The 16652-nt window shown below is 36.5% G+C and overlaps 1 protein-coding gene across 6 annotated transcripts in view; it reads right to left on the bottom strand.

Annotated features, from left to right (window-relative positions):
• COL8A1 (collagen type VIII alpha 1 chain) overlaps positions 1-9238 on the bottom strand; it is a 216808-nt gene extending 207570 nt beyond the window's left edge. For 4 of the 6 annotated variants that reach the window (XM_031959558.1, XM_031959559.1, XM_031959554.1 and 1 more), the window contains exon 1: positions 8976-9238. The gene's annotated coding sequence lies outside the window, so the exon portion shown is untranslated. The remainder of the gene's footprint in view (positions 1-8975) is intronic. The other 2 variants (XM_031959557.1, XM_003763546.4) reach the window with 1 other exon arrangement.
• Between the last annotated feature and the right edge of the window lie 7414 nt (positions 9239-16652).

The following is a 16652-nucleotide window of genomic DNA, read 5'->3' as shown; positions in this document are numbered from 1 at the left end:
CATGGGGGACTTGAGAGACTACCCAGCAGGCTGGAAGCAGTGGAAGGTTGAAGTACACGCCCATACCCAGGCCCATTCATCAAACTTTTCCCTCTAGCCTGGTTTGGAGATTGGAGAATAGCTTGACGACTTTATGGATCGGATTGTGAGTAATTGCAAGCTTGTCTCTAATCTCAGCATGTCAACCGATGGCTCTGCTTAAAAGAATTCATGATGTAAATACATCAATAAAGAGCTTGTGAGAGGCAGTCCCAAAGCCTCTTTTTGGAAGCTTTTTTTTTTTTTTTTTTTTAAAGAAGTCATTTTCAGATTAATGATTATAGATGGAATACTGTATATAAAATTTTACACGCACCAGTGTGATTCATGCCTGTTGCTTAAAAATACAAACAAATAATAGGTTTGTTTTAGAGAAAGTAAAACCAAACAAACATATGGTCTGATAACTTGAATAATAGAGACCTTAACCTAATTTTTTACCTTTATGATTTTTTGCATATTAAGTTTCTTAATATTATTTCAAATATGCAAATGTCTATGACCTGATAGTGTGAAAAACTGAATGAGATGTAGGTCTAAAAGGAATATAACTGTGTATAAATGTGATTTTTTAAAATGGGCAGTTAGGTGACACAGTTGAAAGAGTCAGGAACACTGAAATTCAAATCTAGCACCAGACACTGGGCAACTCATAAACTCTGTGTGCCTCAATTTTTTTCAACTGAAAAATGGGATACTAATAGCATACTACCTACCTCCTTATTTACCTCCCTACATCCCAGGTTTGTTGTAAGGATCAAACAATGTCATTATTGTGAAGCATTTAGCACAGTACCTGGCACAAAACAAATGTTATATAAATACTGAAAAGTGAGGATAGTAATAGCACCTACCTACCTCTCAGGTTTGTTGTAAAAATCAAATAATTTCATAACTGTAAAGCATTTAGCACAGCGCCTGGTACATAGCAAGCATTATATAAATATTAGTTATTAAAATGTTAATCATAGTAAGTATTGAAATCAAAGAATTCATATTTTTACTGATGTTATATGCCCAGGAATATGGGTGCCCATGAAAAGGTTCAAAGAAATACTGCACATAATAGCAACTTGACTTTGGATGAGTAGCAGTGTAGCACATGGGACGTCTGTTACTCTTTTAAAAATTTTTAACAAGGATTTATTAAGCACGTACTATGTCCCCGGCACCATGCTAAGCACTTTATAAGTATTTTCTCATTTGATTCTTAAAACTCTGAAAGAGAGGTACTATTATCATCTCCATTTTATTGGCAAGGAGACTGAGGCAAATAAAGATTTGCCTGAAATTACATAGCAAGGAAGTATCTGAGACTGGATTTGAACTTGACTCCAAGCCATTATTTACTGAGCTACCCAACTGATTCTCATTTCATGCTGGACTCAAGGGAAACAAGACCTGGATTTAAATGCTGAATCTGATACTTACTACATGTCTATGTGCAAATAATTTTATCTCTTTGACCCTAAGTTTCTTTATTTGTAAAATGGAAATACTTAATAATAATAAATATATTCTACAAGTAATAGCTAACATGTACATAGAATTTTAAGGTTTGCAAAGCAGCTCACATATTTGATTCTTACCACAACCCTGTGAGATAAGTGCTATTATAATTCCCATTTTATAGATGAAGCAATTGAGCCTGACAGTTGTGATTTGGCCAACATCACAATTACTAAATATTTGAGGCAGGATTTGAAGATCTTTTTGATTTCTAGTCTAGCACTCTATCCACTGGGCTACCTAAATGCCATATGAATTCGTTTTGAGGTTCAAAATCACTTAAAAAACTTCAAAGTGTCACATCTATATGTCACTTATTTGTCCTAAAATTTAAAAAAGGAAAAGTGGGAAAATTTAAAAGTTATTGCCTCCTTGTTAGGGTAAGAGAGATGGGAAGTTTATAGAGAAGGGCTTGATTAGGTAAAGCATTTCCTTTGGACTAGTGCTTAAGCATAGACTGAATGAGGGTAGTACCCAATTTTTTCAAGGGTATAAAATGAAAGAAAGGATGTTTTCATTGTCACAAAGCAAGTTGAGAAATAATATTACTTCTCTAATAATATTAAAAATAACTCAAATTTATTTTGTACTTTATTCATTTGATCCTTACAACAACATGCAGAGTAATTATTATTATCAGTCCTATTTTATGGACAAGGAAGCCGAGACAGACAGAAATTCAATGACCTAGCCAGGATCTTACAGCTAGTAAGAATCTGAGACTAACTTTGAACTCAGGTTTTCATGACTGCAGGTTCAGTGGTTCTACCACTGAGCCATTGATTTATCTTCTCTGTGTCCTCAAAAGTATGATTAAACATCTTTATAATCTGAAAAACTTAGTGGACATTCACAGAATTCCTAATACGATACTAGATGCTCTGAGGTTTTTGTAGTAAGGATAAATGAATCAGGTATTTATTAAGTACTTCTTATATGCCAATTTCTGGGGATACAAATGAGAGAGTAAGATAGTCCCAACTCTCAAGGAATTCTTGTTCTAATCAGTGTACACAATATACATAAGTGAGTATAGCTGCAGAGCAGATGGAAAGTTCCATAATTATATCTTAAGAATACAGCAGTGGGATAGAAGCAAGGCTCAGGGGTCTTTTTTATACTGCAGCAGGGTACATGATGAAGTATAGATCATACAGTGAGTTGATTAAACTACTGTGGAAAAAGGGATTGGTGATTGAGGAGCTAGGGCCACAACTTTTTTAAAAAGAATATTAGTGGGTTGTTGTTCAGTCATTTTTAAGTTATGCATGACTCTTTTTGACCCCATTTGGGAATGAAGTGGTTTGCTATTTCCTTCTCTGGTTCATTTTACAGATGAAGAAACTGAGGCAAATTTGGTTAAGTGACTTGCCCAGGGTAACAGAGCTGGTAAGTATCTAAGGCCATAGTTAAGTTCAAGAAGTGGAATCTTCTTGATTCCAGATTCTATACTCTACCACACAACCTAGCTGCCCAGTGTCTCAATGCACAGTCATTTAAAAAAATAGTAATAACTCATTTACATAGCACTTTGAGATTTACAAAATGATTAAAAATTTCTTTCCTTTTAACCTTCTAAAATAATATTTGGGAAAAGGCAAAAACCAAGTAAATTTTAATTTGATAGGATGCTAGTATATACTCTGCCTAGAAGAAAGAGCCACTGGAATGGAAAATATGATCCATGAGGAGAAATGGAGAGAGTTTGGCTTCCTCAAAAATAAAAAAAAAGAAACCAAAGGGGAGGCCTTGATAACAATCTGCAAGTACAGAAAAATTAGAGAGATGGTAAAAAATTTTCTAGAAAAGGTTAAAAGTTATGGTCTTTAATAACAAGAGTAGGAGCTTAAGACTAGTCACCAGGTAATTTGTGAAATTCCAGTAGAGTTTACTTAGGAAGATTATAGAGTTGCATTCACCAAAGAGTTTAAATACTAAGTGAGACAATCAGCTAAAGTGATTATTAGTTACAATCGCCCTTGTGTTAAATCAGGAGACATGACTCAATGAAACTGCAGGATCCTTTCTGGCCATTGCGTTTATGATTCAGTTTCTTGGCTAATTTTTTCTTGATTCTTTTCAACCACTGTAGTTTCAAACTGCCTTGTGGATTTTTGATTACAGCATGACCTCAAAAGGCTCAGACCTTACAGATATTCCAAAGCTGTATTCTCTGTTCTGTAGATGCTTCCCTACCTCCCTGCTTTCTTCATCCCCTTCACCCCCATTCAGCTGGCTTACTGAAAGAGGTAGAAGGTTCAGTTAGCTCCCAGAGTGCTTAAATTTTTTTTATTAAAGTCTTTTAATTTTATATAGAAGTCTCTTCCAAATATATCCCTTTCCCCTCTTCTCTTTATTTTAAAAGGGGGGGGGGAGCAGACAAATAAAGTTAATCAGCATATTGATCAGGCAATAGTTAGTATCCATAATACCCTACTCTCATCTCTACTTCTACAGTGAGAAAAGGGAGGTTCATTTTTTTCTTTTAGAGGCTCTAGGAGTTACTAACAAATAAAGGTTGTTCAGATTATTGGTGTCTTCCTGATGATCCAGAAATTTATAACTCACTTTCCTTTTACACTGTTCAGTCTTGCCTCTCTAGAAAGGAGTGCTGGCATATCCTGGATAGTCTAGTGACTGCCAGTTCTCAACAAGATCATTTTTCTTATTTATTCAGCATTTTGTGAACAGTAGTCCAGTAATTCTTAGAAGCTTAGGTTTGGTGAGAGCCCCAGTTCACACAACATTAATTGTGGAAGAGGCTCAAAATTCCTGAGGGAATTGGGTTCTGGCCTTGACCTTTCCCTCTCTCTCTGCCCCCTTTTCCCATTGATAAGGCAGTATATATCTCAGAAGATTTCTCTGAAATGCACTCTCTGAGTTTCAAATTCTGCATCTTTCTGAAATAGCATATGTATATTTACATTTAGGGTCCAGTGAGCAGAAAGGAAAGCAGACTAGAAGGTCTTTATAGAATGGTTCTGAAGAACACAAATGGTATTTTGAGGTCAGAGGTGGAAAAAAGTTGTGAAGTCTCTGATAGTATTGTAGACATACACACTGGACTCTGGTGGCTAAAGGAAAGAAAGAAGAAGGTTTTTTAAATCCATAAGATAACAAGAAATCTTTCCAGAAATAAGCAACTGTGGGAAGATGTGGTAGTATATTTCTCTCACTAGCTCCAATCATCCAAAACTGAAGAAATAGATTCTGCAAATTTATAGTTAAAATGTGTCAGGAGTGTTTTATATGATAAATTGCAAATTCCCCTGGATTATGTGTCAGGATAAGTATAATTCTAAAGAAAGTTTGACTATCCCTTATCCCAGATGGCGATATAATAGAGGTGTGTATCTCATAACAATAGAATCACTGGAAGGTATTAACAAGACACATAGATGATGGTAGAGCAGATATGTTCTTCAGTCAATTCAACACACATTTGTTTCAAAGCAGATTTATTAAGTGCTTATGTGAAAGAACCAAGGGAAGCACTAGAAAGTTTGGTCTGCTGCTTAGAATCCCTACTTTCCTTCAAGGCTGAGTTTGAACACTATGTTTTATATGAACCATTCCCTATTCATCTCCCTCTGCTAGTCCATTCCTCCCCCAACCACCCCACCTAATTAACTTGTATTTGTTTTTTAAAATATATATTTCTATATATGTCTATCACTAGAACATAAACTCCTTGAAGGCAGGGATGGATTCATTTTTGCCTTTATTCCCAGTGTTAAGCACATGGTAGTAGATGCTCAGAGATTGTATATTTACAGCTGAAAGCAACCTTAGAAACCATGTAGTCCAATGTCTTCATTTTACAATTGAGGAAAACGAAGCCAAAGATGTTCAATTCATTGCCTGGCCATCAATCAATCAATCAATATTTATTAAGTACCTATTTCAGTGACAGAGATGGGATTCAGGGGAGTCAAACCCAATTGTTGCATGTTTGGTGTGGGCATTTATGCCTTAGAAATGGCAACGGCTACAAATTGGGGCATGCTTTATTGTTTTGTTGATTATTAGGACCTCAGAAAGTGTAAATAATACAGATTAAACATAAATGTGTACACAGACCTCCCTCCAGGGCCCTCCAAGAATCCAGTTGTTAAACATTTTTCAGCATACTACCATATTTGAATCCCACATCTTCCTGACTTTCAGTCCCCTTAATTTAATGAACACATTCTCTTAATTTGATGAACACATTCTCTTAATTTGATATACACATTCTCTGTTCCCTTTTGGTCAGCAAGAAGAATTGTATTAGTTCATTAGATCAAGAGATGAAGGCAAGAGGAATCTCAATTCCTCAGCTGGCAGAACCATGGGGATAATTGACAAGAGAAAGGTACTTAATTTCTTTTCTTTTTATTTCTCACTTGATATTATCCTACTTAGATGATTAGAATAATGGTTTGCTCTTACTATCAGATATGCTGGTGTTCATTTCTGGAGCCTATTTCTGTACCTAAAATTTGTCTTCTTCTGCCTTGAATATGTATCCTTACTCTATCCTCTAGTATGATTTTCTGTCCTGTGCCTCATTATTCCTGTAATTGATCCTAGAAAGCAGTCAAAACACTTTACTCATGCCATTTCTCTAATGGGAGGCAAGGCAGTGGGGCAACGGAGAAGGAAGGGTGGTGGTGGTAGAATTTGTCAACTCATGCCTTCTTTGTCTCAAAGTTAAAACTTAATTCAAAATTATCTATCTTGGTAATATGACAGTGAGGTATTAACAAAATATATAGATTGTGGTAAACATTTGTTTCAATGAGAAATTATTAAGTGCCTATTCTTCATGTACAAGAACCAAAGGAAATACTAATTTTGTCAAGCCATGTCATGCTTTTCTCTGCCTTATGCAAGAGGCCTCAGGAATTAATAGACAATTTGAAAATACCTGAAAAAAAACATGCTAAGAAAGTTAGGTCATGAACACTCAGACTGTCTCAAATAACAAGGATAGCACATTACAGAGCATTGCTGAATTAATCAACAGATGTTTATTACCCTATATCATTAACTGATTTAACTGGACAGTACATACCAAGGCACATTGACCAGGTCAAAGAGAATAGAGAAAGCAATCAGAAAGAACAAGGAGAGATCAGCAAAGACCTTCTTTTCCTTTCCAGATGAAGGTGTGTTACAAGAATTCTGTTTTCAGTTTGGGAAAACATTTTCTCAGAAAAGAAAACTTTTCTCCAAAGGACACGATGTCCAGAAAAGTACATTATCCCCCAAGCAATGATGCTGAACTGAAACAAAATCAAATCACAACCTTAAACAAGAATTGGCTTGAACATGCTACACATTTCTGGTGCTTTACATAGGCACTTATCATGGTTGATTACTCATTTGAAGCAGACAAAAAAAGAGCAGCTTGTATTTAATGACGAGATAAAAAATATCTCCATGCACCCAAATCACAAATTTTCTTGATTAACTGGGAATTTCATGTCATCTTAATAGAAACTGCTCTTCTAGGTAATTAGCTTACTGAAATAAATTTTCCAGGACATAAAACCTTTGAATAAGTTCACTACCTCTCCTTCATTTGTATCAACATTAGACCCTCTCCAATAGATTTTTTTTTAAAGAATTACTTCTTAAATAAATAAATTTTAAAAAGGAATGATGACCTGAAATGGCATCAAATGTCAGCTTTTAATGATGGTCTTTTTTTTTAAGCTGTGAGGAATTTTTGACAGATTGATTGCATGGTCTTTTTCTTTTGGGAGGGGACAGGAAGGGGAAGGAAATAATCAAAATAACATGAAAATGAAACATTTTCCTTTCCCACTTACAGGACCCCTGACTAATAGAGTGGTTTGGTTTCCTGAAAGGCAGGCTTGGGTTTTCTTCTTTAAGAGGGCTCTTACACAATCCAAACATGTGAAGAGGTTTCCTTTGCCACATGAGAGAGATGCAGTACATCGAAAACAGAACACAATGTCTTGGATTTGGAACTCGGGGCAGAAAGTAACTACTTTAGACGGCCACTATAGAGTAGCTTTTTTTCCTTTCAAAGGTGTGCAAATCCACATCCCTGGTACTTAGACATTATGAAGATAGCCTGAATTTAGGGCTAACATTTTAAAGGGCTAACATATGATTTCAATAAATGTATAACTCTGAGAAATAGGTGCCATTCAGACAAGTTCAATTTAGTTCTAAAAACTAAATAAGCAACAAGGAAAGGATGAGCAGAGAGATACAGATAAAACTTCCAAGGATGACAATAGAGATTGGATCTGTGATGACACTGCAATAGTGAACCCCTAGTGAGGGACTCTCCCTCAACCAATGCAAAATGAATTCTCTTCAGTTTTAAGTCTTGGGGAATTACCTAAGCATTAAGAGATCACATAACTTTTTTAAAGATCTGGTTTGTGTCCAAGGTGGAGATTGACCCCAGGTCTTCCAAATCTTTATTTTCCCCTCCCACTTTCTTGTATATAGAGGCAGCATAACACAATGTAGAGGGAGTCAGTTTTTAATCCAGTAAGAGTTGGACCCCTCTTCAGATACATTGTGACCCTAGAAAAGTCACTTAACCTATGAATGTTCCATGCAAACTCTTGAAAATGATAGATTGAATATAAAGTGCTGATCTGTTTTGGTAAAGGGAGTTTACCAATTGAAATCATTGGTTCACTCCTATTTCTTTTTGTCTAATACTATTATGTTTTCCTTAATACTTTTTTCTCTTAAAGAGATCATTAAAAAAAAAAAAAAACTATGGGGAAGTGTATACATTAATTCATACAATTCTTGACAGACTACCTTTATTTAAATAAATTCTTCATCTTTTACTAGTTTTAAAGTAGCCCATTTTGCCCCAGTCTGCTCATTGATGTTCATCCTTTCCTATCTACCAGCCACCTGATTCTGTCCTTCTGCAGGGCAGCAGCCCACATCATTTTTTCCAAGCACTGAAACCTGGAAAGATTTTTTTCCCTTTTTTCTTTTAAAGAACTTACAGAAGCAATCTTGGGGGTTTGGAAAACATCACAAAATCGTTAACAGAATCTTTGAGTGTGCTATTTTAGGAAGGCAATTGTATTCTTTTAAAATAACTATTTGACAACATGACAAGACTTTTACTTTATTCCTCCTATTAATATGTAAAATATTTGTAATGAAAAGTAAGCAAAACAACCTCACCGGACTCATTTTTACTTCCCCAACAGTGGAGGTGGGGGGGAAGAGAAAAAAAAAAGAGAGAAAATGTTTCTTCAATATCTATGCTGCTGTTTCTCCACAAGATGATTTTTTTTTTTTAACTTCACTGTTCAAACAGGAGTTTGTTTTTAAACCAGATGCTAGTTAAGAACAGCTGATCAGGCAGGCATCGCACAAACCCGTACCAACACCTCGAGCAAAACAGTAAGCGATGTGCCACAAAGGCTACTTACTCCTTGGGGGTTGCTGTGTCCTGGAGAGTCGGATGCCTGAAGAGGTATTGTCTTACCTGGAATCTTTAAGATCCAAGGAGAGAAGAACAGTGGCTCCCAACAGAAGAGGACTGTGAAAATGCTCTCTGATCAGCTGCTGGTAACAAGCACTTGGCTTTTATGGGCAGGTGGGAGGAGCCGCTTCTCATAGTAGGTGGGCAGAGGGAAGGCAGGCAGGCAGGCAGGCAGGCGGGTAGCTCTCTAAAGGAACTGGCCACTCTATTCTCTGGGGAGGGAGAAGGATCCCGAAGTGGAGAAGGAGAAAAGGGGAGGGAAGAGGAAAAAGCAGGAAAACGGAAGGAGGAGGGGGTAGTGGAGGGAGAGGAGAAAAGCAAGGAAGGGAAATTGGGGAGAGGAAAAGAAAGATGTAATGGCAGAGAAATGGAGAAGCAGCTATATCTAAAGGGATGGAGAGAAGAAAAAAAAAAAAAAAAAAAAAAGAGCCAGGCAGACTAATAAAATCAGTAGCCAAGAAGGACTTCGGGGATGCGGGTGGGGAGGAGATTGAAATTATTTAATTTTAGCATGAAATTCTTTGTATGTATGAATAAAACACAACGGCTATTTGAATCATTACTGTTATGGAGTTGGGGGGAGGGGTGATGGGAAAGCCATTGCCTTTTAATTTTAAAACCTACCATAAACAACTGTGAAGGGAAATAAAAAGAATGAAAGATCAGGAGGAAATTTAAAGGAAAGGGATATATAATTTAGAGCAGCAAAGTCATTTAATTTCAGCTCAGTCCACAGGGTATAGGGAACAGATTGCTGATTCCTTTAGTTACCTTATACACACATACCCCTCCCCAATTTCACCTCAAACCCCTAGAGCTACCCACCTCTCACTGAAGTTGCCAACTCCAGATCACTCTTTATAAAATTTATTTGACAAGAGAAATATCTTAATCTAGGTTCTATGGTGTATGTCTCAGGACTTCCAAATATCCATGGGCTGTGCTTAAGGTATTCTGTAGTATTAGGATAAGCCAGAAAAGTTTGTGGGAGGATCAGGGGAGATTTGTTCACAGAGAATGGAATCTCTAAAGCAGCTACAACTCTCTAACATCTGCTTATATAACATAGGACTTCAGTAAATCCCGCCTTTTGGTTATTTTCCGCCTTTTAAAAACTTCCATTCCTGACAGCAGGAAAAATTCCTGGTGCCATAATTTCCTGAGCTTTGCCTTGCCATTGAAACATTGGGAGTGTATGACACCAGTCATACCAAAGAATCCAAAGACACTATTCTGAAATCTTTACTAGGGACTCTGGGCTGAAGAAACATATATATTTAAAAGGTACTCCGTCTGCTTCTCCCTGCTAAATAGTGACTCATTCTCTAGTCCCTTCTCCCCATCTCCACCAAACAAATAAGTGAGTTTAAAAAGAAAGTGCTTGATCTAAGATTATAGTACATGCTTTTGTATGATATTAAACCCTAAGGTCCCTTAGTTATGACAGCTCTGGGCTAGAGATGGGAGGGAAGGAGAAATTTCTTTGTAGGAATATAGTGATAGGGTCATAGATTTAGAGCTGGAAGGGAACTCAGTATTGGATCTGATTGTATAGATGAGAAAACTGCAGGTTTAATCTAGTCTTACTAAATATGAAAGACCCAAAGGATTTGAACTCAGTTCCCCAGCCTCCAGAGCCAGCATTCTTTTAAATTCATTATATTATCTCCCTTATATCATGTTCAGAGCACCCTAACTTTAATTGCCTTCCTACTGGTCTTCCTGCTTTCATGTTCTTTTTCCTTCGATCTATTCTTCACACCACTGCCAGAATTATCTTCCTAATGGATCAGGTTGATCATTGTATCCCTTTTACATTCTAGAATTACATTTTATTGCTTACAGAATAAAGCTCTCCAAATCTGACTCTAACCTTTCAATTAAGTCTTGTCTGATAATTATTCCTTTTCCCAAAATCTATGTTCAATGTAATCCAACTGCTTATTATCACCTCTTTTTATCTTTACTTTTTCTCATCTCTCTGCTCATTCTATCCCCATATTTGGAATGGATTATCTCCCATTTTTCCATCTGCTAGCATTCTGCTCTTCCTTCAAAGCCCACCTCAAGTGTCACCTCCCTTGTTAAGTCTTCTTTGACTTTCTCAAAGGAAAGTGACTTCTATTTAAATTTCTTCTAACGCTTTGCTTCACATCCCTCCTTGTTACTTTCTCCCTTGTTACATTATATAACCTATATTGGTTGGGTTTTTGTCTGTATTTTCCTGCCATCTCCAGGTGCCAGAAAAAAAGCAGGAAGGGTGGAGAGGATTTGACTGGGTCATTTAACATAAAAAGAAGTTGCCTAAGGTCATTGTAATGTGGCACTATGAAGAGTAGGACATTTAAAAGGAGGGGGAAGAGAAATCTTGCCAGGTTTGACTTGCTGACCAGTAGCCAGATGGCAGTGAGATTATTTCCTTCTTTCCTCATGAGACTTTGAAAGCAGATGCTGGGGCATATTTCCCTAATAAGGTATAATAAATGCTCCCCCCCCCAAAAAAAAAAAAAAAACTGTTCAGAAAACTGGGTGGGGGCAATTTAAGATTTCAGACCTTACTAGGAGTGGCAAGGTGCTGACATTGGCAGTTTCATTTCCTCCCCCCTGTAGTCAAGAGTCCATTTTAATTCACATATGAATGAATAATCCTTTTAGTTCAGGTAAATTTGGGAAGGAGATTAGAATCTCAATGGGATGAATGCCAACATGAAGCAAATAAATTGTGGGTTATTGTCAGGAATGTTTCCATACCCTTAGATGAGTCTAGAATGAACCCAGACTAGGGGCACTAAAGGGAGAGCTGGGAATTTCAGGCAAGACATGTTTGTACAAGTGGACAGAGACTGAAAAACGCCTTAGAATTCGGAGGAACCAGGTGTTATAGGGCCCTCATTGACCTAAGGGAGCTAGAGCAGCTTGAGCTCAGAGCACCCTCTGGTGGTATCTATAGAGATTGCATCCTGAACAGTCCTTTCAAGCCCTATTGCTGTTAATGAGAGGAAACACTGATCTTTCCTGGATCAAATCAAAATACAGCACAATTTGGCCTCATACATTTAGTAGTTGTCTGGGAAATTCACTTAACTTCTGTCTGCCTCATTTTCCAAACTGTAAAATAGGATAATAACAATACAATCCTCCCCAAATTGTTGTGAGGATCAATCAAATAAAAATTTTTTTTTTTTTTTTAAAGAATACTTAGCATAGTGTTTGGTACATTGCTCTTATTGTTCGGTCATGTCCAACTCTTTGTGATCCCATTTGGGATTTTCTTGGCAAAGATACTGAAGTGGTTTACCATTTCCTTCTCCGGCTTATTTCATAAATGAGGAAACTGAGATAAACAAGGTTAAGTGACTTATCCAGGGTCACATAGTTAGTATGAATCTGAGGTTACATTTGAACTCATATAATATTAATTCCAGGCCAAATTTACTATCCCAATGAGCCACCTAGCTACCAAAAATGCTTGGCACATAGTAGGAGCTAAATAAAAGCTTATTACCCATTTCCTCCCCATTTTAAGTGCTTGAGAGCAGGATTGCTATCTCATATATTCTTATATGCCTAGTGTCTAGCAGAGTCCTAAATAAATGTTTATTAAGTTGAATAACTACTAAGTAATTAAAATCTCCAAACCAGGAAAATGAGTTCCAAATGACCATTCAAAGAGAAAGTTTATAGAAAGGTTGTCTCCACAAAAGCAACTTCTAAGGGTAATACCTGCCTGATCTTTCTGGACAATTCAGAATCCCATAGCTATTCTTTCTATCCACAATCTACATCCAAGACTGAGCACAAGAGGAGAACCTTTTGATGACAATAGAAGAGAGGTGAGCTCCATGTGGAAACTCTTTTCCTTCTCACCCCTCTTTTTTCATGTTCTTTACTTCTTGCTTCCCACCACCCCCCCTTTTTTTTTTTTTTTTTTTTTTTTTTTTGCAGAGAAGAGTGTGTAGTAGTTCCCTTAGAAAGCTGTGGTGTTTTCCTATACATATAACAGCAAACTGGGAAATTCTGAAATGAATTTTTAAAATGACTTAATAAAAAATGTCCTCATCAAAAGTACTGATTGTTTATTGGATTAATAACTCAGTTGATACTTGAGATGAAAAACATGACATTCTTTCTTTTTTAGATTTGCATACATAATTATTAATTTTCAGCCTCAGATAATTCAACAACAAATTGCCCATATGAAAAAAGGAATGAAATGGAATAAGCATTTATATAGTACTTAAAATGTGCTAAGCATTTTATAAAAATTATCTCATTTAATAAATAATACTTGAAGATAGGAGCTCTTTTTATCCTCAATTTTAATAGTTGAGAAAACTGAGGCAGAAGTTAAATGACTTGTCCAGGGCACACAGCTAGTAAGAACCCAGGCCCTCCTGACTTCAGGCCTAGTACTCTATCCACTATTCTACCTAGGTATCTTGGCCCATAGTATCTACTTATGTTTTAGACATTTTTTGTTCCCCCAAACCAATTTTTTATTGGGATCATTGACCTTTCTTATGTCCTTTCAAGGTATAAATAGAAATGTACCTTGATTTAATACTTTCTTTTGTTTTTTCCCATTATGAAAGCTTTAAAGGGTCATTAGTTCCTATGGATTCAATGATTATTCCTATATAGATGATTTCCTGTTTCTATATATATAGCTCCAATCTCTTTATTACTTATTGTTTTTTAGACATCTCCATCCTGTGGGTAAATGTGAAATGTACAGATGGAGTCCATCTCCCCTTTCCTCCCTCCTCCCCCCAATTTTTTTTATCCTCCCAATCACCTAGAGTCATAGCCTTAATGTAATCCCTTGACTCCTTACGTCTTCTCAGTCCAGGTAGCCATTATACTGTCAAATTTTTTTCATTTTTACCTTTAAAGCATCTGTACTACATGTTTCTTTCTCTCCAGCTACATCAACACTGCCCTTGTACAGGCTATCATCAACTCTCACCTGGATGATTTCAATCACTTTCTGTTTGGTCACTGCTTCAATATTCCACATATCACAACAATACCATGTGCGTACATATTTATTTGCATGTTATCTTCCTCACTATAGTGCCAGTTCCTTGAATGCAGGGACTGGTTTCTTTGTGTCCTCAGAGCATATTAGCATACACCATGGCATTAATCAGAGCTTAATTGTTCATTGAGTTTCTTTGCTTTCATTTCTCCATCCCTACCCTATACCAAAGAGAGAAAAAAAAAATAGAAGGGAAATAGTAAAGAAGATTCTAAGAATGATTCTTCATTCTTGTTTCTCTCATCCAGACTTTGAATCTCCAATTTGACATGGAAAAAGTAAAGTTCTTGAAATAAATAAGAAAAAACACTATTCACTGTTGTATAGCCTCTATTATTTTCTTCCCACAGTCCCTAATATAATAATTGCCTTCATTTGTTATTTCTTGTTCTTCTTTTCTGTTTTCCTGTTTTGAATGTCACTCTTGTTCTGTTGCTTTTTTCTGTCATAAATAAATTCCAAGTTAAAATAATTTATTTCATGGCCATATTTTACCCCAAAGTTAATGTCAGCAATATGCATTCTATAAGAATAGCTAATCTAGTGGTCATGTTAGTCTGGTCAGAAGTTCCTCTTGTAAGAGAAAATGAGTATCAGCAAGGTTTTGCTCTATCAGTGTCTGGAACCCATGAAAAAACACCATCAGTTGAGATTTCCAGCACCAATAAAAATAGACATTATTTATATAAAATATTAACATATTCAAAGTTCTTTACATATATTATCTCATTTAACTCTCAACAACACTGTGAGCTAAGTGCTACTATTATTGCCATTTTACAGATGAAGAGACTCGGATTAGTAAAAGGAGAAGTTAAATGACTTGCCTAAGTCATAAAACTACTAAGTGTTTGAGGCAAAATTTGAACTCAATTCTTCCTCACTCTAGGTTCAGTGTTCTACTCAATATGGTACCTCATATGCCAATATGGCATACTCACCAAGCCTGAGTACCTTGTTTTATCCCATTGTCTGCCTAGAAACAGAGTCTACAATCTGTTAATTGCAATAGATTTTTAATAAATGTTTATTAATCCCACTTGATGTAATTTGTTTCCTGGTCTCTTCCACGATGTGCTACTCTTCTCCATTCTTTCTATTCCCTTTCTCTCCCTACTTTTATGATCCTTTCAGCATTTCCTCTCTTTTAAGATTTATAAAATTAAATTTGTTGTTCAGTTGTGTCTGACCCTTACTCCATTTGAGGTTTTCTTGGCAAACATACTGGGGTGGTTTGCCATTTTCTTTTTTTAGCTCATTTTACAGATGAGGAAACTGAAGTAAATGGAGTTAAATGATTTGCTTAGGGTCACACAGCTTGTAAGTGTCTGAGGCTAGATTTGAATTCAGGTCTATCCACTGTGTACTATCCTAGCTGCTCATAAAGTTACATATTATTTGTTAAAAATCATAGCTACAAATCTTTAAGAACATCAAACAGTTGACAGTTTTACAGCTGACATTTGTCTGCTCCCATAGGTATCACCTCAATTTTTCTTCTGAACTTTTTCTGAGGGTATGGTATTCATCAGACTATGCCTTGGAGCTCATTTCTGTGCTCCTGTCCACTGGCTCTAAAGGAGTGATGGTGGAGAATATCACTTCATGGTATCCTTGGAGAATCTCCATGACAGCAGGGAGGTCAATATATGGAGAGTCCCACATAACTTGGACTCTGCTTTATTCTGGAATTTGTTTTCTAAACATGAATGGATAAATGATTGGCCCTCTTGGTGTCTGCTTGGAGCAACCACCTGACTTTGAGAACACATTGAGGCTGCCAATACCAGCTTCCCCTTTATTCTGGCAGTCTACCTGCTTTTCCTAGAGTGAGAGTTATGCCCTCTTGGAGTTTCCTTCTGTGCATAAGGAAATACTTAAGTCTATTTTCAAGATACTATGAAAACATCACATTTATTGACACATGGCTAAATGAATATTAAAATACTGAAGTGGAAGGGGAGAGAAAAGAGATGACCTGCTAAAAATGAAGCATCAGTCAGTTACTACTCAGAATCCATAGCCATATTTCATTATACTGGAGATTCTATAACTCCATTGCATTATAGAAATATAACACGTGGTCATTGTTTTCCTTCTGGCTACATTTACTAGTACAGATGACAACCAGGCTCTGGTAGTAGGATAAAGGCGGCTCCCTGACCACATGAGCACATCTGATCACAGAAGAGGTATTTTATGCACAATGAAAAGAAAACTATCTCTGAAGTTAGAGAATTTGAGTTTAAATCTTGCTTTGGCCATTTTCTACCTGTTATGACCCTGGTCAAATCACCAAATTTCTCTTAGTCTCAAATTATTAACTAGATCTTGATCTATGATCCTATTTAAAAATTTCATTAGGGATATGTGGAACACCTCTCTGTGAACAGGTCATTATTGGTGAACTAAAAGATTTCTTTGTCAGAAGTGACATCTCTCTTACATGAACTGATGCTGAGTGAAATGAGCAGGACCAGGAGATCATTATATACTTCAGCAACAATACTATATGATGATCAGTTCTGATGGACGTGGCCCTCTTCAACAATGAGATGAACCAAATCAGTTCCAATAGAGCAGTAA

This window comes from Sarcophilus harrisii, chromosome 3, assembly GCF_902635505.1.
Source record: "Sarcophilus harrisii chromosome 3, mSarHar1.11, whole genome shotgun sequence".
Classification (NCBI taxonomy): domain Eukaryota; kingdom Metazoa; phylum Chordata; class Mammalia; order Dasyuromorphia; family Dasyuridae; genus Sarcophilus; species Sarcophilus harrisii.
The sequence above is the reverse complement of the archived record's forward strand: the minus strand, read 5'-3'. Positions and strand labels throughout refer to the sequence as shown.